The sequence below is a fragment of the Lissotriton helveticus genome, chromosome 11 (assembly GCF_964261635.1).
Source record: "Lissotriton helveticus chromosome 11, aLisHel1.1, whole genome shotgun sequence".
Lineage (NCBI taxonomy): Eukaryota > Metazoa > Chordata > Amphibia > Caudata > Salamandridae > Lissotriton > Lissotriton helveticus.
Genome location: NC_136072.1, coordinates 972,037,609 through 972,064,044, shown reverse-complemented (window position 1 = coordinate 972,064,044; position 26,436 = coordinate 972,037,609). Strand labels below are relative to the sequence as shown.

Genomic DNA, 26,436 nt, shown 5'->3' with positions numbered 1-26,436 from the left:
CAGACAGTCACGGCGGATACCCCTAGAGTTAACAATCTTAACATACCCGTGTTACTCTATGCGGATGACGCCGTGTTACTGTCTAGGACCCACTTAGGTCTTCAACGTTTGATGGACAGCTTTGTGCAGTTCATCAAAGATAGGAAACTGGTGATTAATAAATCCAAAACATATGTGATGGAGTGCGGGCCTGGACGAGCTAAACTGAAAAAGAAATCCCATTTTTTTATTGATGGTGAACCAGTCCAAAAAGTTGAAAACTTCTGCTACCTGGGAATTAATTTTTCGAATAATGGTCGATGGGATATCGAACATAAATCTGTTAAAACAAAGATGATCAGGAGCGCTAATGGGGTTTTTGTATTTGCCAAGAAGCTGGGGAGTAGACGCATCAAAGACATGTTAAAAATCTATCAATCTAGATGTCTTTCTGTAGCCCTTTATGGGGCAGGTGTATGGGGTGTGTCACCAGCAGGGAGCCTTCAGGTAGAAGAGAATAACTTCCTGAAAAGACTCCTGTGTTTACCCAAATCTACCTCCAACTCCTTGGTTCACAAGGAAACAGGGTCTCAACCTTTAAATGACATGATTTTATTGAGACCACTATTATTGTGGCGCTCTATTTGGTTGAGCGATGGCACCTCATTGAATAGAGCTATTATTGAGGATTGCCTTTCTTTGGACCAGCATCTTAAAATCCCGTGGATTAGATACATTATTGAATGCTTCCTAAAGATCTATGGACTTAATGTGATCAATGATCCTTACAGTACCTCCGATATCTCCAAATTAAATATGAAAATAACTTTCTTGAATCATTGCAATGAAAGGCATTGTCTTGAGGATTCTAAATTATCCACATGTATACTGTACAATAGCATGAATGATTTTATTGGATTTCATCCGTACTTGTCACAGGTAACCAGAGTTTCGCATCAGTTTGTACTAACCAGAATGAGGATGGGAACAGTACATTATCTTGTTGCGTGCCCAGATATTAAATTGCGTCCCACAGGACCCTGTGCTTGTGATAATGAAACGGAACAGAGCACTAAGCACTTTCTTTTATCATGCAAATTGTATAGTGAATTACGGAAACTTTATTTAAAGCCAATGTTGAAAAGATTTGGAGTGAGAACAATCACGGACTCTATGAAACTGCTTTTTAATTTGCACAACCAGGACATTTGCTTTTTTACTGCCACATTTTTGCTTAAATCAATTAGCGCAAGGAAAAGCATGTGTTTTTAAGCTTTTTTAAATATTTATTCCATCCCCCTCTGGATAATATATGTATCATATGTTTTTCTTTTCTTCTTTTTAAAGAAATGCTTGTATCTGTAAATGTATGTGCTTTTATGGACATGTTTTTTAACGTTCCGAATAAAGCTTTATGAATTGAATTGCTTAATGACCCCTTACATCTTAAAACTGTATCTTGAATGGCTTATGTCTAGCACAACATCATAGCAACTCAGGAAGCAAAAAGAGGTTGTAGTCACCTATACATGAGATAAGGAGTCCTATTTCCTCACAACCGGCAGGTACATTGCACCCCTATTCCCAGCTGGAAGCAAAGGTTGTAGGGGCCTCTTCCTGTCGCTTGGAGGTTGACTCCATACGCATTTCAGAGGTCCACAGTAACATCAAGGAGAGAAATCACAACCTGGGCTCCAACCCATCAGGGAAACAGGGGAAGGCAGCCATAATAACGGAACAAGCAGCACACAATCCCTAATCAGTCCAACAGGGAGGACAGAGTACACAGACTTCCAGCAGAACTGAAGACCCAAATCTAGTGGGGGCCCAGTTGCCAGCAAAAGCAGGAAAACAATCCACATCAGAAACAAACTTCTAAGGGCCTAAATCTAAGCAATGACTCCCATTCAATGACAGGATGCCCAAGGGAAGCATTTCCCAGTGGAGATGGGAAAACATGATGTTTCTGGGTAGAGGTGGTGATTTATAGTCACACCTGAGGGAGGGGTGTAGAACATTTTTGTTTGTTAAAGGAGCAGGGTTTCTTTTGGGTGTGAATATGAATCAGGATGTCAAAATGCTTCTAAATATAGAAAGGTTTAATAAAGACCGTATTTTTTGCTACGGGATAATTACATTCAATTCATGTTAAACAAGTGTGCATGATTACTTGAATATCAGGAAGTGCTATCTCCTGTATATAAATTCAGACGACAGTAAAAGAAAGATGTCTGTAACAGATTAAAAAAAAATGAAGTGTTGCTGTCCATCATTCTGTGACGGGAGAAAAAAAAACATTTCAACAAAACGTGAATTCCATCTTTCCATAGTGAAAAAAGTTACATACTGTTAGACCTGGCAGCCTTAGGGCGGTATTCTACTAACTTTTTGCCTACCTGCCTCCCTCCAATGTTCTGACCTAATATTTGCTGGCTTTAGGACTCTGCTCACTTTACCACTGCTGACCAGTGCTAAAGTGCTTGTGCTCTCTTCCCTAAACACATACATTTCTACTTAACCTCATTGCCATATTTAATTTACTATTACGTAGATGTGAAGTGCACTGCATGTGCCCATGGCCTGTAAGTTAAATGCTTCTGGTGGGCTTGTAGCACTCATTGTGCCAACCACTTAAGAAGCCCTCAAACCATGGTTCAGGCCTGCCATTGCAGAGCCTATATCTATTTTACACTGCCATTTCAACCTTGCAAAGTAAACCTCTTGCCAGGCCTAAACCTTTTCTTTTTATACCTATAAGCCACCCCTCAGGTAGGGCTGTATGACCCACAGGGCAGGGTACAATGGGGCATATTACCAAGCAATAGCAATAATTATCGCTATTGCTTGGTTAGAGACAAAATTTTACCGCTGAGCTGCGGCGATTTTTATCGCAGATAAACTTTGGTATTACCAAGGTTTATCGCAAATGCGATAAAAAACGGCCGCAATGCATGAATATCGCTGAAAAGTCAGCGATATTCATGCATTACCGAGCTAATGCTCTTAGCCATGTTATCCACCTCCCATTGGATAACATGGCTAAGAACTGCTCAGGGCAGGTGTTAGCTTTTGGAGATATTCGCGCTTAGCGCGAATATCTCCAAAAGTTGGTAATAGGAGATAGCGATGTTAGCGACTGTTTCCAGTCGCTGACATCTTGGCACGCCCACTTTGCATGTCATTAGTGATAAATATCACTGACATGCAAAGTGGGGCCCAAGATGGTCGCTATCTCCTACTAGCTGTCGCTAACTGGTGTTAGCGACAGCTAGGTAATAGGGAGATAATTTTATCTCCGCTTTCTTGGCTTTTAAAGCCAAAAAAGCGGAGATAAACCCGCTTGATAATATGCCCCAATGTTTTTAAAAGGCAGGACATGTACTTTTAAGTTTTACATGTCTTGGTAGTGAAAAACTCTGCATTTCAGTTTTCACTACTGTGAGGCCTATCTCTACTGGAGGACAACATTGGGATTACCTTATCAACTTTTAAGTGTAATTCCCAATTTAAAGAGATAGATTTTTCAATTTTGGTGTCACTGGACTCACAATTTACAATCAGAACATATGGTGAAATTGAATTTAAGTTACTGTTTAGCAAATGCCACCTTTAGAAAGTTGCAAAACAACAGTTGATGGACAGAATGCAGAACAATGTCATACATTTACCCCAGTACAGAGATCTGGGCCTAAATCCATCGTTGTTTTGCACTCCACACCACCCCAGGTCAGACATGGCAATATGCAAATCAGCCTTGACCCTGTGCCTCATGGGAACAGTCCAGCCCGAACTGCCAAGCCATGTCTTTCCTGGACCGGAATCAAGCATCGTAGGACCAGTTTCTGGCTATCAGCCGTCTTCAGCCAGGATAGCTTGACTCCAGTGGTGTGGAGAGCATTGGACTCACGTCTGAGCATACCCATCCCACTCGGGGTGACAAATGCAAAACAACAGTTGATGGACAGAATGCAGAACAATGTCATACATTCACCCCAGTACAGAGATCTGGGCCTAAATCCATTGTTTTTTTGCACTCCACACCACCCCAGGTCAGACATGGCAATAAGCAAATCAGCCTTGACCCTGTGCCTCATAGGAACAGTCCAGCCCGAACTGCCAAGCCATGTCTTTCCTGGACCAGAATTTGTATTTTGTATTTGTATTTTGGATTTATAGAGCGCTTTATCACCCAGGGGTCTCTAAGCGCTTAGCAGAGGGTGGGCACGGTTCTGTTTGGTGGGCATTAGACAGTGCCCCATGCCTCCTGAAACAGCACAGTTTTTAGTTTTTTCCTGAAGGGTAGTAGCCTTGTTTCTTTGCGTAGGCTTTCTGGGAGTTTGTTCCAAGCGCTGGGGATGGTATAGGAGAAAGTACGCCCTCCCAGGGTGTATAGTTTGAACCTGGGGCAGATCAGAAGTGCAGCATCTGCCGAACGTAGGTTCCTACTGGGAACGTACGGGACTAAGCGTTCCTTGATGTATTTAGGGCCTTGCCCGTACAACGCTTTATGCGTGATGCATAGGCCCTTGAACTTAGCCCGCTGTTTTACCGGCAACCAATGAAGCTTGAGAAGGAGGGGGGTGGCATGAGTCCTTCTGGGTTTGTTAAAGATCAACCTGGCAGCGTCATTCATGACTGTCTGAAGTCTGACCAGCAGCTGTTGCTGGATACCGACATACAGGACGTTGCCGTAGTCCAGACGTGCCAGGATCAGAGCAGATACTGCTCTTCTGAGCGTGTCCATCGTCAGAATGGGGGAGAGTTTTCGCAGTTGTCTCATTAGTCCAACACATGTGCCCACTACGGCTGAGACCTGGGCTGACATAGTGAGCTTGGCATCTAAAAAGAGGCCTAAGCTTTTCACAGCTTCTGCTGGTACTGGGGAGGGCCCTAATTCCGTAGGCCAGAGGAGGTCATTCCATGGACTAGATGTCATCGTGATTGCAAGCACCTCGGTCTTGTCGGGATTTATTTTTTGTGAGTTGGCCGTCATCCAATTAACAGTGAATTTCAAGATGTTTTGCATTCTCTGATATGCCATCAGAGAATTGTCAATTTCGATGATGATCTGGGTATCATCGGCATAGTTGTATATGCTGCAGTCCATCTGATTTAGTGCTGAGATGAGGGGTTGCAAGTAGGCATTAAACAGTAGGGGTGACAAGGCTGAGCCCTGAGGGACTCCATATGTAATGGCCACTGCCTCTGACACCCGATCAGCTAATTGCACTGTCTGAATCCGTTCACCAAGGAACGATGTCAGCCAGGCATGGGCGTTGCCCTGGATGCCGAGGTCCCACATCCGGGACAGCAGTAGGTCGTGCTTGACTGTATCAAATGCCGCGGAGAGGTCTAACAGCACCAGGGCATACTGTTTTTTTTTTTATTTGCTCTAAGTCTCAGGTCGTCCAGCACGGAAAGCATGACCAATTCCGTGCTATGGTGGGCCCTGAAACCAGCCTGGTTGTGTTCCATCAGAAGGTTGCTTTCAAGATGATGTGAGAGAGTGGTCAACACATGTTGCTCCATGATTTTTGCCAAAAAAGGTAGTTGTGAGATGGGCCTGTAGTTTTTCAGAATCTTAACATCTGCCCCTGCCTTTTTTAGGAGGGGGATCAGCCGGGCTTCCTTGAAATTAGAAGGAACCTGTCATGTTGTGAAAGAGGTGTTTAGGAGTGATAGAATATCATCCTCCAGCCCCGGCCAGGCCAGTTTGTAAATCCTCGGAGGACACGGGTCCGCCGGCGAGCCCGATTTGATTCGACCAATCACCGTTTCCGCCGTTTCCTTAGTGAGTAGGGGCAGTGAGATTAGGGGCAGAGTGGCTCTAGGGACGGTTCTTGTGGTGACTCCCAGGCAGTCTAGTCTAGGAGTGGTCTCGATTTCTGTCAGAAGATCTGTTATCTTGGTGGTAAAGAATGACTGGAATTTTTGGCAGTCTTCTTGCGAGAAGGAGGGGGCTGTTCCTTCTTTTTCCTCAGTTCTGACAGGACCTTGAAGATTTCTTTCTGGTGATTGGGTGCTGTCGCGATTCTTCCTTCGTAAAACTCAGCTTTCCTGGCTCTGCTTGCTTGTTTGTAAATGATGAACTCTTTAGCATATATGGCTTGAGTACAGGGGTCATATCCCTTGCGCCAGGCTCTCTCACTCCGGCGTAGGGAGCATTTTCGGAGCCTCAGTTCGTCATTAAACCAGGGTGCTCCTTTACCCGTATCTCTGATTTTTACCCTACGAGCAGGAGCCACTGCATCAATGGCGCTTTGAAGTTTTTGAGACAACTTGAGGCTAGCCGTCTCAACGTCATCCACTGATAGCCTGTTAAAGTGAGAGGGTAGATTCTCTAAAGTGGAGATCAATGTGTCAGTGTTAATTGTATTCCACCTTCTCACAACATGCCACTCGGCGGGGGGGGCTATATTTTGCCCTGGAAATGCTATTCTACCCTGCAACAGGTGGTGATCTGACCATATGCAGGGCGAAATAGTAATAGGGCTCAGCATCGGGACTGAAGTCCAGATCAGGTCCAATGTGTGGCATTTCTTATGTGTCGAGCCAGTCACCCTCTGGATTAGATCTAGCGAGGTCATAGCCTCTTCTAGCTGTGTAGACATTGCGTCTTTGGGGGACTCCTCCCAGTGGAGATTGAAATCTCCCATAACCACGAGACCCTCATACCTTGTTCGTAGGTCATGGACCAATCCCAAGAAAGGCTGGATAAAGGCCGGGGGAGTCCTTGGGGGACGGTAAACCAGGAGTATTACCATACAATTAGTAGTGGAACAAAACTTAATTCCCAGAATATCTGTGCCCTCCATACTTTCTGCACAGATAGTCTCAGTCTTAATCAAGCATCCTAGGACCAGTTTCTGGCTATCAGCCGTCTTCAGCCAGGATAGCTTGACTCCAGTGGTGGGGAGAGCATGGGACGCACGTCTGAGCATACCCATCCCACTCGGGGTGACAAATGCAAAACAACAGTTGATGGACAGAATGCAGAACAATGTCATACATTCACCCCAGTACAGAGATCTGGGTCTAAATCCATCGTTTTTTTACACTCCACACCACCCCAGGTCAGACATGGCAATATGCAAATCAGCCTTGACCCTGTGCCTTATAGGAACAGTCCAGCCTGAACTGCCAAGCCATGTCTTTCCTGGACCGGAATCAAGCATCCTATGACCGGTTACTGGCTATCAGCCGTCTTCAGCCGGGATAGCTTGACTCCAGTGGTGTGGAGAGCATGGGACTCACGTCTGAGCATACCCATCCCACTCCGGGTGACAAATGCAAAACAACAGTTAATGGACAGAATGCAGAACAATGTCATACATTCACCCCAGTACAGAGATCTGGGCCTAAATCCATCGTTTTTTTGCACTCCACACCACCACAGGTCAGACATGGCAATATGCAAATCAGCCTTCACCCTGTGCCTCATGGGAACAGTCCAGCCCGAACTGCCAAGCCATGTCTTTCCTGGACCGGAATCAAGCATCCTAGGACCGGTTTCTGGCTATCAGCCGTCTTCATCCAGGATAGCTTGACTCCAGTGGTGTGGAGAGCATGGGACTCACGTCTGAGCATACCCATCCCACTCGGGGTGACAAATGCAAAACAACAGTTGATGGACAGAATGCAGAACAATGTCATACATTCACCCCAGTACAGAGATCTGGGCCTAAATCCATTGTTTTTTTGCACTCCACACCACCCCAGGTCAGACATGGCAATATGCAAATCAGCCTTGACCCTGTGCCTCATGGGAACAGTCCAGACCGAACTGCCAAGCCATGTCTTTCCAGGACCGGAATCAAGCATCCTAGGACCGGTTTCTGGCTATCAGCCGTCTTCAGCCAGGATAGCTTGACTCCAGTGGTGTGGAGAGCATGGGACTCACGTCTGAGCATACCCATCCCACTCGGGATGACAAATGTAAAACAACAGTTGAAGGACAGAATGCAGGACAATGTCATACATTCACCCCAGTACAGAGATCTGGGCCTAAATCCATCGTTTTTTTACACTCCACACCACCCCAGGTCAGACACGGCAATATGCAAATCAGCCTTGACCCTGTGCCTCATAGGAACAGTCCAGCCTGAACTGCCAAGCCATGTCTTTCCTGGACCCGGAATCAAGCATTGTAGAACCAGTTTCTGGCAATCAGCCCTCTTCAGCCAGGATAGCTTGACTCCAGTGGTGTGGAGAGCATGGGACTCACGTCTGAGCATACCCATCCCACTCGGGGTGACAAATGCAAAACAACAGTTGATGGACAGAATTCAGAACAATGTCATACATTCACCCCAGTACAGAGATCTGGGCCTAAATCCATCGTTTTTTTGCACTCCACACCACCCCAGGTCAGACATGGCAATATGCAAATCAGCCTTGACCCTGTGCCTCATGGGAACAGTCCAGCCCGAACTGCCAAGCCATGTCTTTCCTGGACCGGAATCAAGCATCCTAGGACCGGTTTCTGGCTATCAGCCGTCTTCATCCAGGATAGCTTGACTCCAGTGGTGTGGAGAGCATGGGACTCACGTCTGAGCATACCCATCCCACTCGGGGTGACAAATGCAAAACAACAGTTGATGGACAGAATGCAGAACAATGTCATACATTCACCCCAGTACAGAGATCTGGGCCTAAATCCATTGTTTTTTTGCACTCCACACCACCCCAGGTCAGACATGGCAATCTGCAAATCAGCCTTGACCCTGTGCCTCATGGGAATAGTCCAGACTGAACTGCCAAGCCATGTCTTTCCTGGACCGGAATAAAGCATCCTAGGACCGGTTTCTGGCTATCAGCCGTCTTCAGCCAGGATAGCTTGACTCCAGTGGTGTGGAGAGCATGGGACTCACGTCTGAGAATACCCATCCCACTCGGGGTGACAAATGTAAAACAACAGTTGATGGACAGAATGCAGAACAATGTCAAACATTCACCCCAGTACAGAGATCTGGGCCTCAATCCATCATTTTTTTGCACTCCACACCACCCCAGGTCAGACATGGCAATATGCAAATCAGCCTTGACCCTATGCCTCATGGGAACAGTCCAGCCCGAACTGCCAAGCCATGTCTTTCCTGGACCAGAATCAAGCATCCTAGGACCGGTTTCTGGCTATCAGCCGTCTTCAGCCAGGATAGCTTGACTCCAGTGGTGTGGAGAGAATGGGACTCACGTCTGAGCATACCCATCCCACTCGGGGTGACAAATGCAAAACAACATTTGATGGACGGAATGCAGAACAATGTCATACATTCACCCCAGTACAGAGATCCGGGCCTAAATCCATCGTTTTTTTGCACTCCACACCACCCCAGGTCAGACATGGCAATATGCAAATCAGCCTTGACCCTGTGCCTCATGGGAACAGTCCAGCCCGAACTGCCAAGCCATGACGTCTGTAATGCCAGAAACCGGTCCTCAGAAGCTTGTTTCCGGTCCAGGGAAGGCATGGCTTGGCAGTTCGGGCTGGACTGTTCCCATGAGGCACAGGGTCAGACTGATTTGCATATAGCCATGTCTGAACTGGGGTGGCAGAGTGGGCTAAAGAACGGTGATGGATCAAACCCAGATCTTTTGACTGGGTGTGAGTGTTTGATTGGGTCAGATGCTCCGTCCATCACCACCCCCTTTTGTACCGCTTTGGCCGACATAAGTGTGGCAGGGTATGCTCAGATGTGAGTCCCTTGCTCACTTTGCCACTGGATTCAAGCAATCCGGGCTGAAGACGGCTGTAATGCCAGAAACCGGTCCTTTGAAGCTTGTTTCCAGTCCAGGGAAGGCATGGCTTGGCAGGTCGGGCTGGACTGTTCCAATGAGGCACAGGGTCAGACTGATTTGCACATAGCCAGATCAAACCCAGATCTTTTGACTGGGTGTAAGTGTTTGATTGGTTCAGATGCTCCGTCCATCACCACCCCCTTTTGTACCTTAAGAAAGTTGGCATTTGCTTCCTTTACCGATTTGGTGTTCGCTGCCTGTCTCTTTTTAGTCTGGGATAAGTGACAGCTGGACTTTGTTTCTTCCTCTAGAAAGCCACGCTCAAAAGAAGCTTAGGTGTGTCTTGATGGGCCATTGTTTTATGTTCTATTTTAATTCTTTTTTTTTAATTAATGTCTCGACTTCTACTTGTTGGATTTTTGTTGCTTTGGTCTTGTGCTATTTACCAAATTAAACTCCATTTCTCTAACATGGTGTGTAGTCGTTTTCTGGTGTTTTCACTGTGTTGTTGTTTGGAGTGTGGCAAAAACAAAGAGAGGAGTATCCACTATGATTTTGAAGAACAGACGTATCTGGAGGACCGGTTCTTGGCAAAAAGAAGGAAATTCATCCTTTTGATAGAAACCCCTCACTCACCACCTAGTGGTGACATGCTTCATCATCGGGGTCCACCTTGGCGTCCTAGCGACACCAAGGTGTGCTGCAACACCTGGACTACAGTGGAGCGGGTTGTGGCTGTAGGTGCAAAAAAATGTTAAAAATTGTCCTGGTTGTACTCAGAAAAAGTAGTTTTATTTTTAGAGCAACTGAACAATGTTTTAAAATTAATACTGGCGAGATCCTGGTAGGGAGGGTTACGACCCAGGGATCTCTATATGTGTTGAGTGGTCAACATGTTTCTACCATAAGGGCTATTGCCCGGTATTCGTCAGGACCAGAAAAAACAGGTGGACAGGGGGTGCGTGCTCCCTAAAAAGCACACCCGTCCTTGATCCCCTGTGTGCCTACTGGCAAAAATTGCCAGCGGTGAGTGCCGCTCAATAAAATAAGTGAGCTGGCGGGTAAAAAAGAGACCTGTAAGGAGAGAAGGGTGGATAAAGAACAATCAGGTATTGAGTGATAGACTTACTCTCCTGTAACGTCGTGCAGTCTCTCAGTGCAATTGATATATAGTGCCAAATGAAGTGGATGGTTCTCCAGATATACGTAATACCGAGGTGGGGTGATGCTAGTCAACATCTATGGCAAAGGGTAGGTGCACGCAAGTTGCATGCAGTGCTAGCACGACCCAGGGGGGGTTTAAGTATTAGGTGTAAGATACTTGTGCTACACGGAACAGGTCTGTCACGTGGTGCCTAGGCTACTCGCTGGATATTAAATGACAGGGCGGAACCTATTCCATTACAGTTGAAAGTACGGTGAAGTGAATTAGGGCATAGATGTAACTCGGTAGTGCTATATACATTTGTCAGCAACCGACTCAAACGTGTAAGTGAATAACATTAAATCAACACACAAGAACAAACATACATGTAACACTGAAGGACACACTTAAGTTCAGAATGACTTGGGAATATGCTTACTCAAATATGAGTGCTCTGCGCTTCAACGGGCAGGGCGTAGGGTCAATGCCTGTATAATAACAAATTCTGTAAGAGACAAACAGTGCGCGAGCGTTGTAAATCTCTGCGCCGCTCAGGACGCTGTGTGGGTGGTGGGCGGCGCCCTCGTGGACCCGGTACATGGATGTGTACCCGGGGCCTGGTATCATGAATCTACTTACAGTTTCAGGCAGGTAAGATCAGAGTCGACCTACTCCTCGCGTCCACTGCTCGGCTAGTAATTCCGATGGCAGCTGGACGCGGTAAAGAGGAGTCGACCGCTTCCGGGTTTGGGCGCGGCCTGGGCGTGTAGGGGGCGGGGCTAGCAGTACGCGGTGGCGTGCTGTCGGTAGCTAGGCTACCGTGAAGATACAGCCAGCAGGTTAGGTTGTATAACTACACATAGCAGGGTCGGTTGGCTCGCGGGGTAGCTCCGCAGTGCTGGAAAGAAATGAAAACGAAGCGTGAGGTTCACGCCAGGACTTACATAGTAGAAACAGTTATTTACGCAGCAAGTGGTTGTGGACATTATAATTTACACTGCGTTTGGACTGGAGACCTGTGTCTAATCACTGGTAAGTGAGGTGCCACAGTGTCAAAAGGAGCCTTATTACAAGGTTTCTGAGGGTGATACATTTTAATAAATTTTAATAAATGAACAAATTAACACTGCTGGATCAAGTGGAGCAAATCCAACCAGGTCCCAATGCACAAGCACGACTTTTTGAAAAAGAGCAGCGATGGATCTATCGTCTTTCCTCCCATAAAATTGGGCTCAACGACAATATCCCATGGAACTCGGTCCTGAAATGAGACTCTATCCCTATGGTCACCAAGACCAAGAATTAACAACAGAGCTCTGCCACCTGATACTCTTAATATATTCCCAAGCTTTGCTCTACTGAGCGCTTAACTTATTGTTCCTCACACTACTAAATACCATAGCATGAATCACCTTGGCCCCACTGAGCCGCTCTGACGCCCCTGCGTTGGGCTTTTTTCCCACTTGATCCAGCAGTGTTAATTTGTTCATTTATTAAAATTTATTAAAATGTATCACCCTCAGAAACCTTGTAATAAGGCTCCTTTTGACACTGTGGCACCTCACTTACCAGTGATTAGACACAGGTCTCCAGTCCAAACGCAGTGTAAATTATAATGTCCACAACCACTTGCTGCGTAAATAACTGTTTCTACTATGTAAGTCCTGGCGTGAACCTCACGCTTCGTTTTCATTTCTTTCCAGCACTGCGGAGCTACCCCGCGAGCCAACCGACCCTGCTATGTGTAGTTATACAACCTAACCTGCTGGCTGTATCTTCACGGTAGCCTAGCTACCGACAGCACGCCACCGCGTACTGCTAGCCCCGCCCCCTACACGCCCAGGCCGCGCCCAAACCCGGAAGCGGTCGACTCCTCTTTACCGCGTCCAGCTGCCATCGGAATTACTAGCCGAGCAGTGGACGCGAGGAGTAGGTCGACTCTGATCTTACCTGCCTGAAACTGTAAGTAGATTCATGATACCAGGCCCCGGGTACACATCCATGTACCGGGTCCACGAGGGCGCCGCCCACCACCCACACAGCGTCCTGAGCGGCGCAGAGATTTACAACGCTCGCGCACTGTTTGTCTCTTACAGAATTTGTTATTATACAGGCATTGACCCTACGCCCTGCCCGTTGAAGCGCAGAGCACTCATATTTGAGTAAGCATATTCCCAAGTCATTCTGAACTTAAGTGTGTCCTTCAGTGTTACATGTATGTTTGTTCTTGTGTGTTGATTTAATGTTATTCACTTACACGTTTGAGTCGGTTGCTGACAAATGTATATAGCACTACCGAGTTACATCTATGCCCTAATTCACTTCACCGTACTTTCAACTGTAATGGAATAGGTTCCGCCCTGTCATTTAATATCCAGCGAGTAGCCTAGGCACCACGTGACAGACCTGTTCCGTGTAGCACAAGTATCTTACACCTAATACTTAAACCCCCCCTGGGTCGTGCTAGCACTGCATGCAACTTGCGTGCACCTACCCTTTGCCATAGATGTTGACTAGCATCACCCCACCTCGGTATTACGTATATCTGGAGAACCATCCACTTCATTTGGCACTATATATCAATTGCACTGAGAGACTGCACGACGTTACAGGAGAGTAAGTCTATCACTCAATACCTGATTGTTCTTTATCCACCCTTCTCTCCTTACAGGTCTCTTTTTTACCCGCCAGCTCACTTATTTTATTGAGCGGCACTCACCGCTGGCAATTTTTGCCAGTAGGCACACAGGGGATCAAGGACGGGTGTGCTTTTTAGGGAGCACGCACCCCCTGTCCACCTGTTTTTTCTGGTCCTGACGAATACCGGGCAATAGCCCTTATGGTAGAAACATGTTGACCACTCAACACATATAGAGATCCCTGGGTCGTAACCCTCCCTACCAGGATCTCGCCAGTATTAATTTTAAAACATTGTTCAGTTGCTCTAAAAATAAAACTACTTTTTCTGAGTACAACCAGGACAATTTTTAACATTTTTTTGCACCTACAGCCACAACCCGCTCCACTGTAGTCCAGGTGTTGCAGCACACCTTGGTGTCGCTAGGACGCCAAGGTGGACCCCGATGATGAAGCATGTCACCACTAGGTGGTGAGTGAGGGGTTTCTATCAAAAGGATGAATTTCCTTCTTTTTGCCAAGAACCGGTCCTCCAGATACGTCTGTTCTTCAAAATCATAGTGGATACTCCTCTCTTTGTTTTTGCCATATCTCCTCCCAGGGGAATAGGAGAAGTCTCTAGTTCACTTTTGGGTGAACGAACTCCCTTACTCTCTTCTTTGTTTGGAACACAACGTTGTTTGGAGTGTTGCACAAATACTTTACACATTGACTTCTCTGTACCAAGCTACCAGAGGGTGAGGACAGGATAATTTAGGGTGTGTTGTGACTTACCCTGACTAGGATTGTGGTTGCTGCTTGGACAAGGTGCATACCTCTGCCAACCAGTAACCCAATTTCTAACACTTACAAATAGAGACTGTTGGAAATGGGGTTTCTGGTTGGCTAGGTTATGCACCTAAGCCAGGCAGAACCCACCATTCTAGTTAAGGTAAGGGAGTTACAGACCCAGGAGAACCCTTGCTCACCCCCTTGTTAACATAGCAGATCAGTCAGCCTTATCCCAGAGGCAATGTGTTAAGCATTTGCGCATCACAGACACACCAGTGACACAGTAACACACCACAAAAGTGACTCCACAAAGTAGTATATAAAAATATCTCATATATTAAATATAACACATAGACAACAATCAAATAAATCATAAGTAAGGCTCCCTATTTTCCATTTTCACTGTTTTTTCCAGATAAACACAGACAGAAAACCATTTATTTTCTTGGCTGAATTTATTTTTAAATGTGGATAAAAAAGGAAATTGGGTGCTTTTTGAGTGATTCTAAGTACACTTTGCCATGACAGCCAGGCCAAAAACTGTGCGGATTGATAGGTAAGAGGGTTAAAAAAAGAAAGGAACTTTAGTAAAGAGGCTTAAACAGCAGTAAAGATGCACAAGGCTGAAACAGAAATGTGCATATTTTCATATAAGTGCATTGATTTATTTTCTGCGGGTGATCATATTACTGAAACCTGGCAGGCATTCAAGCATTCAACCCCTGGCATAACGTTCGTCCCGCCTCATCCCGGCGCTCTTAATTCTTACTGGCACTGGACGTCCCCACCCGGACCACTCAATCCGTTTCACTCACCGGTATACCACACACCCGTCGCAAACTGGCCTTGTCCACGGTATTCTTTTGACACTGGACATGCCCCCCCCGCCCACACCAGGGCGCTACCCTCTATTGGCAGTCCCTTTTCTGATTGATCCACTTTGGGCAACACCGCAGCATATGGACAAACGTCCTTTTATCTACACGCTGCTAACCTAGACCGAGATGGAATTATCACCGGTCATTAGGGACCTCCTCTCATTCCGTCCAACTCGGAACAGCCCTGAAGAGTCACAGGATACTTCCCTGTGATGAAAAACGTGTCGGCTGGTTGTTTGGCTCAACACAGTCATTTCTTTATGATTGCATATAAATCTGTTCTTTCTCACCCACACTGGTGTCGACCGCAGCTTTATTGGAATTGAGATACTATTTGCAACAACTTTGTAATACCCTCACCATGTGTGCCCGGGACAGTGCATAATGTGGAAATATACCAGTTTCAGCTTACATTTTTTCACAAAACCCATGATAAATATGGATAAATACAGATAACGTTGACAAAAATAAATATGGATAAATACAGACAAAAATCTCAAAAAAATAAATACCGCAACACCGGAGGCCTAATCATAAAACATTTTGCCAACTAGACTATAGTCTTAACATCACAGGTAGTGTAATAAAGTATATACTTATAATTACACACGTCAAAAAAACCTTATCACTGTGCACACAAGGCAAATCTTAAATGATGCTCATTATCCTAACACAGCAAGACAAAAACGACATGTGTCAACACATTCAGGGCAGGTAATGCAGTAGGTAATGATGAGAGCATATGAATCATCGCATGAGTGCCTTCAATGCTCATTAGATCTGAGAACTACTCATGAATCACCTAATAGCCTCAGGGGTAAACAAATTACAACCTACCTCCAAAGCACATCAGTGCGATCAAGGACCATGGACACAAGACCTATTAGCAGGGTTATGGTCAGTACTAGCGCTGCATTGTAAATTATGTGTTCAAGCTCAAAGTGTAATCTGCCGGAGCTCCTGCTTGCCTACTATATGAAATGCAGTAACGTTCCCCTCAGGGATGAGCAGGATCAGGACCTCTGTTGGGGGTTCCTCCCCATCCTGTTTGTCAGTGCTCCAATTTCCCAGAAATGCGATGTGACACAGAAACGGGATGTGGGCACACACACACTAAAAAACAAGCTTGGAGAGCTCACTCGTCCCCATGGAGCAGAGGCATCTGTCCCCAGGCATGTGGCACAGCTGCCGAAACGAATGCAGTGGGGCCTGGCCACTCTGCTCGGGTGAATGGGACCAGCAGAACTGCTGTGCTCACCGATGGTGTGCCAACTCACTGGGACTGCTTCTGGTCTGCTTAGGGCAACAGCATCCGGGCTCTGGAGTCGCACCGACAAGTTGGGTGGGGGTGCTGCCTCGTAGTTAGCTGAAATAGCACCTCGACGGTGCCTAGAAACAACACAGTGGCTCCCTCCAGATGGAGGGGGCATCAGTAGGGGGGCTCCCAGCAGCGGTTGGCCAACCAATAAACACAGAGAAAAGTGGCCTCAGCCAGTTTCTGTGCCACTGTACTTCTCTGTCTCCCTTACGGACCAGGTAAAATTGAGCTGACTGTTGTGGCTTGGTCCTCAGGCCCGCATCACCTTTACATTCCTTGGGTTGCACGCAATAGGACCTGCAAGTGATTTATGTTTTCTTCTATAATCCATAACTCTGATTAAATGTATCTGACCACATTTATTTTGGCATCTAAATTAATATACAAATCTGCTTTGTTTTTATAAATTGGTGCCAGATTTCTTTCGAGTAGTGTCAATTACTTATCATCCATGTTGGTACTCTGAAATGCAAACACGTGTTCCTCTAGTAAAGTATGATTGCTCTATGCCATTCTACCAGTACTGATCCAAGGATTTATTATTGTAAACCCAAGGACTATTTTTGGGGTTTGTGAGAGTATTGTCTGCTGAAGCCTAACCAGCATTACCACATAATACTCCACTTTCATACATATTGGGACTTGTAAGTAAATTAAATATGCCAATTGGGTAGAATTCAATTCTACCATGTTTAGGGAAACATCATAAACACTTTAGCATTGGTTAGCAGAGGTAAAGTGCACAAGGCCTAAGGCCAACAAAAATGAATTCAGCAAAAAGTACAGGGGGAGGGCAAAAAGGTTGAGCCATTTCGAACAGGGTGGAGAGTAGTCCTCCACATGAAATAATGGCACTAATCCTGTTAAGTCCAATGTAGGTTTCAGTAATGTAAGCATGATCTCATACCCTGGTATGTATGGCACAGAGCAGACAAGATTAACTTGACAGAATGTGTAACTTCTTTAGAAGTACCAAAACAGTAAAGGAAAAGAAAATCACAACACAGTTAAAATCCCACTCTAATTTATAACAATAGAGAATAATTTAATGAACAATGAACAAACTGACACAAAAGTTCAATACGGAATCAGAGGTATACATTTTTAATATTTTCAATAAAAAAAAATGCCAAAATGGATTAAAAGCCAACCGTAGTCTTCTGGTTTTGGTTGGCCAGTAGCTAGCCGCGATTTAAGGCTGACTGCAATGCAGCACGGAACAGATACAGAAACCAGGTTCAACCCGGTCGGATGTTTTACCTTCAGACTTAGTCTCCGAAATTGAATTTTAAAATCCTCTCTGTGGTAAGACATCAGGCTGTGGCCCAGTGAAAGTTTTGCATGGAAAGCTGAGAGTGGGAGAAATTCAAAATGTGCATCCAAGGATGGTCCCTCGCTGCCCCGATACTTTTGGCATCTTCGCCCACGGAAGATTTCTACATTCACACTAAGTAACTTTTTGAAGTTCAGATTACTCCAGCGGGGCAAGGCTGAAAGCAGTTGCTGAACACAGCTTCACAATGCGAGATACCCTCTCCATAATGTCCCGCTGAAATGGATTTTCTGCTGCACAAATACTTTGGGAAGGAGCAACCTGAATCCTTGGCCCAGTGGCAATACATAATTGTTGGATTGACTTGACAGGTTTATCCTGGTTCTCTGGATGTCTTGAAGTTTACTTTGCCACATCAAAAGGTCCCTGGACATCAGGAGCAGCCTTTAGAGGTAAGGACTCACTCCAGCAGAAGCCACCAGCAGTGTCCAGGGCAGGTCCAGTTAAAAATGGTCAGCTGGGCTCTTCAGGAAAAGGCGCTTCTTGGAGTTTGTTGTGTCCCTGTAGCCTAACAGGAGGTCAGTCAACTCCACTTCTTTTCCTGTCTACAAGTGTGAGCATCTCCATCCTTTCAGGTCTCCTGACTGGTCTCAACAACAAGTGCCGTCCATCCATCTTCCTCAGGTCCGGTAGTGTTCTGCTGAAGGTATCCAAGTGTGCCACATTTATGCCTGGCACTAGCCTGTGGGTGGGGTTGGGGTAACTACTGGCCCCTTCTTAGCCAATAGGATAAATGTTTCCAGGGGCAGGGGTAGTCCTATCCAGTTTGGGCTCCTGTGTGCCCTACTGCAAACAATGCCACAGCAGCCCTCTCTACCTAAATCCAACATGGTAGAATCCTTCTACGCCTGTGCATATCTCATTGCCCACCATCGAGATGTGTACCGAGAAATGAGCATCCCCTCCTCTGTGGTCATTCAAAATAGGTTCAGGGGCAGTTCCTCTTTTACTGGGATTTTTATCTGGCTGACTAGAAGGATATGGGAGACAGGCCCAGCTGTTACCTACATCTGCGTGTCGCAGGGTAGGCCTTTTTGAAGTTAATTACATTCCTTGTCACAGCCCAGCAGTCCATCCTGCCAGAGGAGCAGAACATCTCCCAAGGCCTTTACCTCAGCTCTCGGAGTAATTGTACACCTCATCAAGGGGCTATTCAGGTCCCACGTGACTTTTGGAAGCTCCGGCAAATGGATTTCTAGAGGCTTCTGGCAGGAAATATGTGACTTTGTAAAAGTTGTTATTCTAGAAGTCCAAGAAGACACTTTGTAGGTGTTTCCTAGATGGAGATAACATTATTAAATGTGATATGGAAAGAGGTGTGGCGCAGCGGCCAGGGTGACTGACATTGGAATCTGGGGATCACGGTTCAATCCCTGGTGCCGGCGGCAGATTAGCCCAGCACCTTGTGACTCTGGGCAATAGCTTGCATAATCTTCCTGACAGCCCCAGGTGCCTAGAGACCCTTACCGGTGATTGTTCGCGCTTTACAAATGTGGATTATTATTATGGTATCCCGGTGCTTTCCTCTGGAAGAGCTAACACTGCTACAGTGAAAATAGCTGTTTATGCATTTTCACTACAAGAACATGTTTAACATCAAATGTTTACAAGTCCTACTTTTAAATACCATGCACCTTGCCTCATGGGCAATAAGGCATACTTAGGAGTGACTTAATCATTCATAAAAAGAAGGTTAGGTTGCATTTGCAGTTTTAAAATTGCATAGGCAGGCTACAGAGGAAAGCCTTCAATCAGGTTTGCACTGTCACAGTAGTGGGTGCTGCAGTCCAGTAGTGAAATTTAACATAAAGGCCCTGGGTACACTTTATACCATAGACTAGGGTCCTATAGGTAAGTTATATATACTAATTAGGAGTATAGTCCATTTTGACATATTTTAGAGGTCAGCACATGCAGTGTTTATTTATTCATTTATTTATTTAAAATTTTATATAGCGCGCAGTTACCCTTGGGCATCCCAGCGCTTTTCCAGACACCATCAGATAATAAAAATGGCAAGATTAGTGCAGTCAACCAGGAAACAAGTGAGTTTTAAGACATTTGCGGAATCGCGAAGTGCAAGTCTCGGCATGCAATTCAAAAGGAAGCGAGTTCCACAGCTTCGCTGTGTTAACTGAAAACCTTCTCCCACCGGTACGGGCCCTTTTAACTCTGGCGACTAAGAGAAAGTGTTTTTGATCAGAGCGCAGCGTTCTGCTCGCTTTATATGGGACCACTAAATTCCTCAGTATTGGGGGGCCCTTCCCCAGGAGGATTTTGTGGGCTGTACAGAGTGCTTTAAATTTGACTCTTTCCCGCACTGGCAACCAGTGCAACGCCTTTAGAGCAGGTCTGGCAGACTGTGTCCTGGGGATGCCCATGAGCAGCCTTGCTGCCGCATTTTGGACCTGCTGGAGTTTGTTCAAAGTGGATTCCGGGGCGCCCAAAAAGATTGCATTACTGTAATCCAGTCTTGATGTAATCAGACCCTGGATTAACAGCTTCCTTGATGTTACAGGCAGAAGAGGAAACATGTCCCAGTTCAAAGAGTCAAAAAACAGAAGCATCAGTCCAAATATAATGGGGGTGATCACGTAAAAAAGTCATTTTCATACACTACCATCCTCACTCCTTACTATCCCCCAACACTGCCCTTCCTTAATCCTAAAACACACTTACTTTCCTCTATTGCCACCCTTCCTTGAACCCTTAAAAACCCGTACTACCCCTTAACACTACACTTCCCTGAACCCTAAAACCCCCTAACCATTCCTTAACACTAATCTTGAAGCAAAACCTTATTTATCCTTATTGCTACACTTTGCTGAAACTTATAAAACACTTACTACCTCTGAATGTTATCCTTCCCTAAATCCCTAAAATCCATTACTAACGGTTTACACTACCCATAACTGAACCCAAAAACCACCAAACAAACCCTTAATGTTATCCTTCGTTGAACCCTAAAAGGCCCTGACTACCCTATAATGTTAACAATCCCTGAACCCTACTCCCTTGTGACCCCTTAAGACTTACCCTTCCCTGAATACTAAAAGCCCTGGCTTATCCCTTGCCCCCTTCCCCACCTCACTATAAACCCCTCTCTACTTCAGAAGTAGGATGCACCCTTGCCTCTGCTCTCAGTACACTGACCTTTGCCCTATAAGGCATGACATTTTTCCATTGTTACGTAGCAAAAATGATTTTATTATTTCATTTTTTCAGTAAATGGCCTTTTGACACTATTTGTCAGTCTGCTTCTTCCCACACAATATATTCTAAAAGCTCTCAGTACAGTAAACAGAGTTCCTGATTCTACTTTTAGGAAAAGACTGAACAAGTATGACTTTCATGGGATGGTAACCAGGAAGATACCCCTTCTATCGAAAGAAATATTGCTGCACAGCATTGGCCATCCAAACAGCACCCGAGTGAAGCACAAAACATATGTAATAAAATCCTCTGGACAAATCAGACCAAAGTGAAGCTGTATAGCTGTGAACCACCTCACCTCATTCCTGCCAACAGTAAAGCATGCTAGTGGAAGGGTCATAATTTCACCTGCTTTGCGACTTCAGGGCCTGAACACCTCGCAATCATTGAGTCCACTATGAATCCCTCTCTACACCTGCTTATTTTTTAGGAAAATGTGGAAGCATCTGTCCAGCAATTAAAGATCAGTGAAACGCAGGTCAGCACAGCATGGCAGTGATCCAAAGCACACCAGTAAATCTATGAGTAAATGTTTGAAAAAGAATCAAGATTTTGAAATAGCTACATTAAAATCCAGAGATTAACCTCATTGAGAACTCTCATAGGATCTGAAGAGATGTGTGTGACAAAAATGCGCTCAAACATCACACATCCCGAAGAATTTTGTAAGGGAACGTGGGCCAGAATTCCTCCCAGCAGATTTGAGAGCTTGATAAAAGATTATTCAAGTTATTGCAGCTAAAATCAGCTTTCAAATTGTACTGAATTATGAAATCTGCTTTTTTTTCATAGAAGGCTACCAAATGTCAGAATTTTTGTTCATTAAATGATGACTAATTGAAATTTGTGTGTGTTATTTGTCACATGAGGCTAGGTATATTTACTATTAGGACGTGGTGACGGTTAAATTAAGGTCACTATACCTACACTGGAGAAAAATATTTTAAAATTCTCACCAGATACGAATTGCCTGCAAGTAGATGCAGAAACCCATGCTGCAAAGGAGACACACTTAACATTGATAAATCAATAACAAAGGCAGTGGTGCCCTATCACATAAAATACACACAAAAAAGAAGAAAAGGTTCTACTTGAGGCCACATAACAAATGTCCTAATCTTCCCAAAGGGGCCAGTAACAAGCGTTAGTAGGCCCAGGGGAGTGGCAAACTGTGCGTGAAAAAGGCGGGGCAGAGTTTACTGAAAGCAGGCAAAATGTCCATATTAAAATCGCACAAAAAATTGAGAATACCTTGCAGGGATCAATGTGGAAATATCATTGCCTGCATGTGGTTCTCCGTTATCTTTTACTCTGAGGTCATTTTCCTCCTACACATTACTGATTCACATTCTATTAGTAATTCTGGGAGAGAAAGGATCACTTGTTTACGTGTAATAATGGGCCTCTTAATAGAGCAGCTAAAGTGTAAGTGCTTCAAATAACTATGCTTAATATGTTCCCCTCAAATGACCAGAAAATACACAGTAAGATATCAGGAACAAGTCTGAATCCATAGCCCAACATTGCATAACATTTAATAGGGCATTGAGCACATTGGAATGCATATCATGGAAGTCTCAAATCAAAATAACAGCGTGTCCGGCTTTCAGGTCTAAGACAGCAATTTTGGAAGACCCATATAAAAACGGTGAGAAAGACACCTATAGATCCTAAAATCTAGTCCAGCTTTACTACTAAGAACTAAAATGTTCTCTCTTTCTATTAAAGCTCACATGGTGTACAAGTGCAATGTGATATGCTACAATTAGAAGGCCCTAATTAAGACCAAAATGAATTCTGAAAATGGGACTGGGTTGGCCAGATAATTAAATGACAACTGAAAAGAGTAAACTGAGCAAAAGCAGAACATATAGACCTTTCAAAAGGTATATTTCTAGCATGAGGCACACTGCTTGAAACAAAAGATTGGAAAAGTCCCATGGATGAATATATATGAGGATTTAAGCTAAATATGCCCCTACATAACACATGTAGTCAACCTCTAGGCAAGATGTTTATTTGATAAATTAAAACTCTAGTTACATCACTCAAAACATAAACGCAAGGCAAGCTCCAGAAAACCACTGTCATGATTATTCCCTTGCCGCCCACCCTGAAGCCAGACAGCAGCTGGTCTGCTTGAGAAGCACTGAGTAGGCTCATGGCCGGTGTCTCAATGCATCCAGGGGACGCTTCGGATGCATCGCATCCATATATACTTTACAGTGATCTGAGCTCCAGTGATCTGAGCTCCACCTTTCCACTGATAGAACCTCCAAGTTGTCTGCCTCCACCATCTTCAGTGGGAGGTGGTGCGAATGTCCCTAGATGTATGGCTTTGGACGGCGCAGTAGAAGCACAAAGAAGACATCTACACCTTGTTATGCTTGGAGAGAAACCAGGCTAGTAGTCCTGGAGCACACCCATTTAGATTTCCCTTCGAGGATACACTTCAAAATCGTCCACGTCTGGATAGACGTGAAGGTACTTATTTTGTGGGGGGTGGGCAGGAGGGAGCACCCCATTGAAGTTAGTCCTAAGACTTATCTAACGAGCACCACTCTCCATACTGGTTAATAAAGGCGACATACGCTGCCCTAATCCCTCTTGAGAACATTTAGTCTACCAACTCGGTATTTCTATCTACTAAAACTGAACGTAAGGCTTGTGAATATGTTGGTTGTAAAAACAGCCATTTGCTTTTCTGGAATATGCTACTACATATCTCCTCATCATGAACAGTATCTCTTTGTGATAATTTGTGTTTTCTCTATTTTTGTAACTGAATTTAGATGTTTCTAACACAACCCATGCAACTTTTCTCTATTAAACTGCTTGTATTCAGGAGTAATTGTTCTCATGTAAAGTGCTCACATACACGTTTATATAAATTTGGAAAACATTTGCAATTTATAAGGGGTCACAAAGGAATCCTTATGGAATCAGAAGGTATTTGCCCATTGTAAAAAGGCCTTTGGAGGTCGCAGGCTATATATTATGTGAATAACAGAGTCTGCAGACACAAAAGGGTTTTGTATGCAAGGATTCAGGTTCCCCTAAGAGACAAGTATCAGAAATTCCCAATATGTGCTTTTCATCTGTAAATGGTAGCACAAAATATGAAAGAGCTCTTTTGGCAGAGTACGAAAGTTACCAAATATTTGTGAATTTAATGGGATGGCTCCGATCCATTTTATGGATCAATTTGAGGATGTAAAACGTAGCAGCCCTCCAATAAAGTGTGGTTCATAGTAGAAAAACTGAAACATCTCTAATGCACACTACAACTATAATTATGGAACTTGAGAATTGGATTGAACAGTTTAATTAATACTTGAATATAATTTCTTCTCACCCCATAATCAATACATCTTTATTTCCTAATGCCTCTCTATTATTATTCCATATTTTTGTCTTGATATATCGTGTTTCCTGAATATCATTATTCCATATTATTGTCTAGATACATCTAATTTTCTCCCTATCAATATTCCATATTATTTGATTGATATATCTTGCTTTCTCATTCGTGATCAACAGTGTTATATTGCTTTAATGTTTTTTAACTGATTGTACCCAAGGACCTGATGACTGAATGTTTAATAAAAATTGAAAAAGAAAACCTACATATATGTACAGAAAACACACAATGCAGAGAAACACAAAAAAGACATTGAGTGTCTTGCCCACGGAGAGAAAGAGCAGTAAATATTTTTCAAACCATCAGAGGATGAGACCCCGTTTGCATATTGGTTGATCTCTCCCTGAGAATGTGTGTGTTACGGACAGGTTCTCTACCTTATACTCAATCAATCAATCAAGCAGGGATGTGTAGAGCCCACTACTCACTTGTGATGGTCTCAAGGCACTCAGTCATATTATCGACTCAAACAATTCCCACAGTAAAAACACTTATACAAATACTTTGATTTCAGATATCAATAAGAAATGACGATATCTGACACCATCACAATGTTTTGGACCACTAGGTCACTCTTCGCAGTCCACTATAGTTTTCCTCTACTGTGCTGCCAAGATCCACCCTTCAAGTGCCTCATTCAACTGCCTGGATCTACCTATTTAAATGTTGCATCTGGCACACTTTGTAGCCTTCCAAGTCCCACCATGCTTCTGCTTCCTGTATTGATTTTATTTACTTATTTATTTATTTATATCTTTGTAAAGAGCTACTCCAAAAGTAAAAATATATGAACGCATGATGTGTGTAACAATACAACTGAGATGTGGTACATCCTTTAAAAAGAACGGAAACAAATAAAAGCATAGTAAAGAGAGTAGCCCTTCTCTTTGCCTTCCTCCTGCCATCTCCTGGCCCCACTCTGAAAGAAGTGATTATTAGAAGGAGAAAAGGGACGGTTGGGTGACACTCTTATCTGATAAAGTACAATGAAAGTCTGAAAGGGGACTTCAGTGGTACCATCATGGGAATACCTCAAGGATCAACCACTTGTGTCTACCATTTAACAACTTATCTTTAAATGCCTACTTGTACCACATAATATGTGTACTACTTAATGTACACAGATGCTATACAGATTCACTTCCCACTCAAAAAACAGTCCTGACAATTACACCAGCATTATCTCATGACCAAACTTAGTTTGGAGGAAATCTGTCTCTCTATGAATTGAGAAAAAACTATATTCCAAGTCAGAGAGGCATCTGAGCCTGGCTCACTATTATTTTTAACTGGGCCCCAGGCCTTAGAACCCCATGATCCTCCTTAAAGTAAGAAATCTATTGATACTATTTGACTCTAATCTTTCATTCATTCCTCGGAACGATAAAGTATCAATGGATATCAATTGCTTGCTCTTATTTTAGTGTAAAGATCTGCCACTTCTCCATATTGACTACCAGATGGCAAGAACTCAGGTCATGGCAAGTCTAGACTATTGTAACTTAATCACCACAGGACTCCACAATAATTGCATTATCAGGCTACTAAAGTTATATAACTAGTCTACCAAACAGTGTCTTTATTTCTGCAAGTGCAACCATATCAATCCAACCTGAAAGCATGTTAAAAGCTTCCCCTTGACACCAGAACTAAATTCATATTTCTCTGCACAGTCCATAGCAATACAAGAAGAAAATGGAAGAAATGGTTCTCATTACACTTGAACCCTTTACTCAACATCAACTCTTCTTAGCAATCAACAAACCTTCAAGTAGATGAGACATGAAGCCAGAAACTTGGAAGTTCAAGGACCATGACTGTGAAATGCCCGTAAGCAAGGTCTAACATCTGATCCATCACAAGTGGTTAGAAAAACATAAGACAATTGAACTAATTAGACTTCCCTTCATCTGACCACCACTGACAGAATATTGGTACTGATGGAACATCAGACATGATTGTTATCCATCTTATATGATTCACAAGAACCCTATTTTTTGTTAC

The 26,436-nt window shown here is 44.2% G+C and overlaps 1 protein-coding gene across 2 annotated transcripts in view; it reads left to right on the top strand.

Annotated features, from left to right (window-relative positions):
• Positions 1-26,436, top strand: part of SEZ6L (seizure related 6 homolog like) — a 1,424,144-nt gene that overhangs the window by 1,247,172 nt on the left and 150,536 nt on the right. The gene's annotated exons all lie outside the window — the stretch shown is intronic.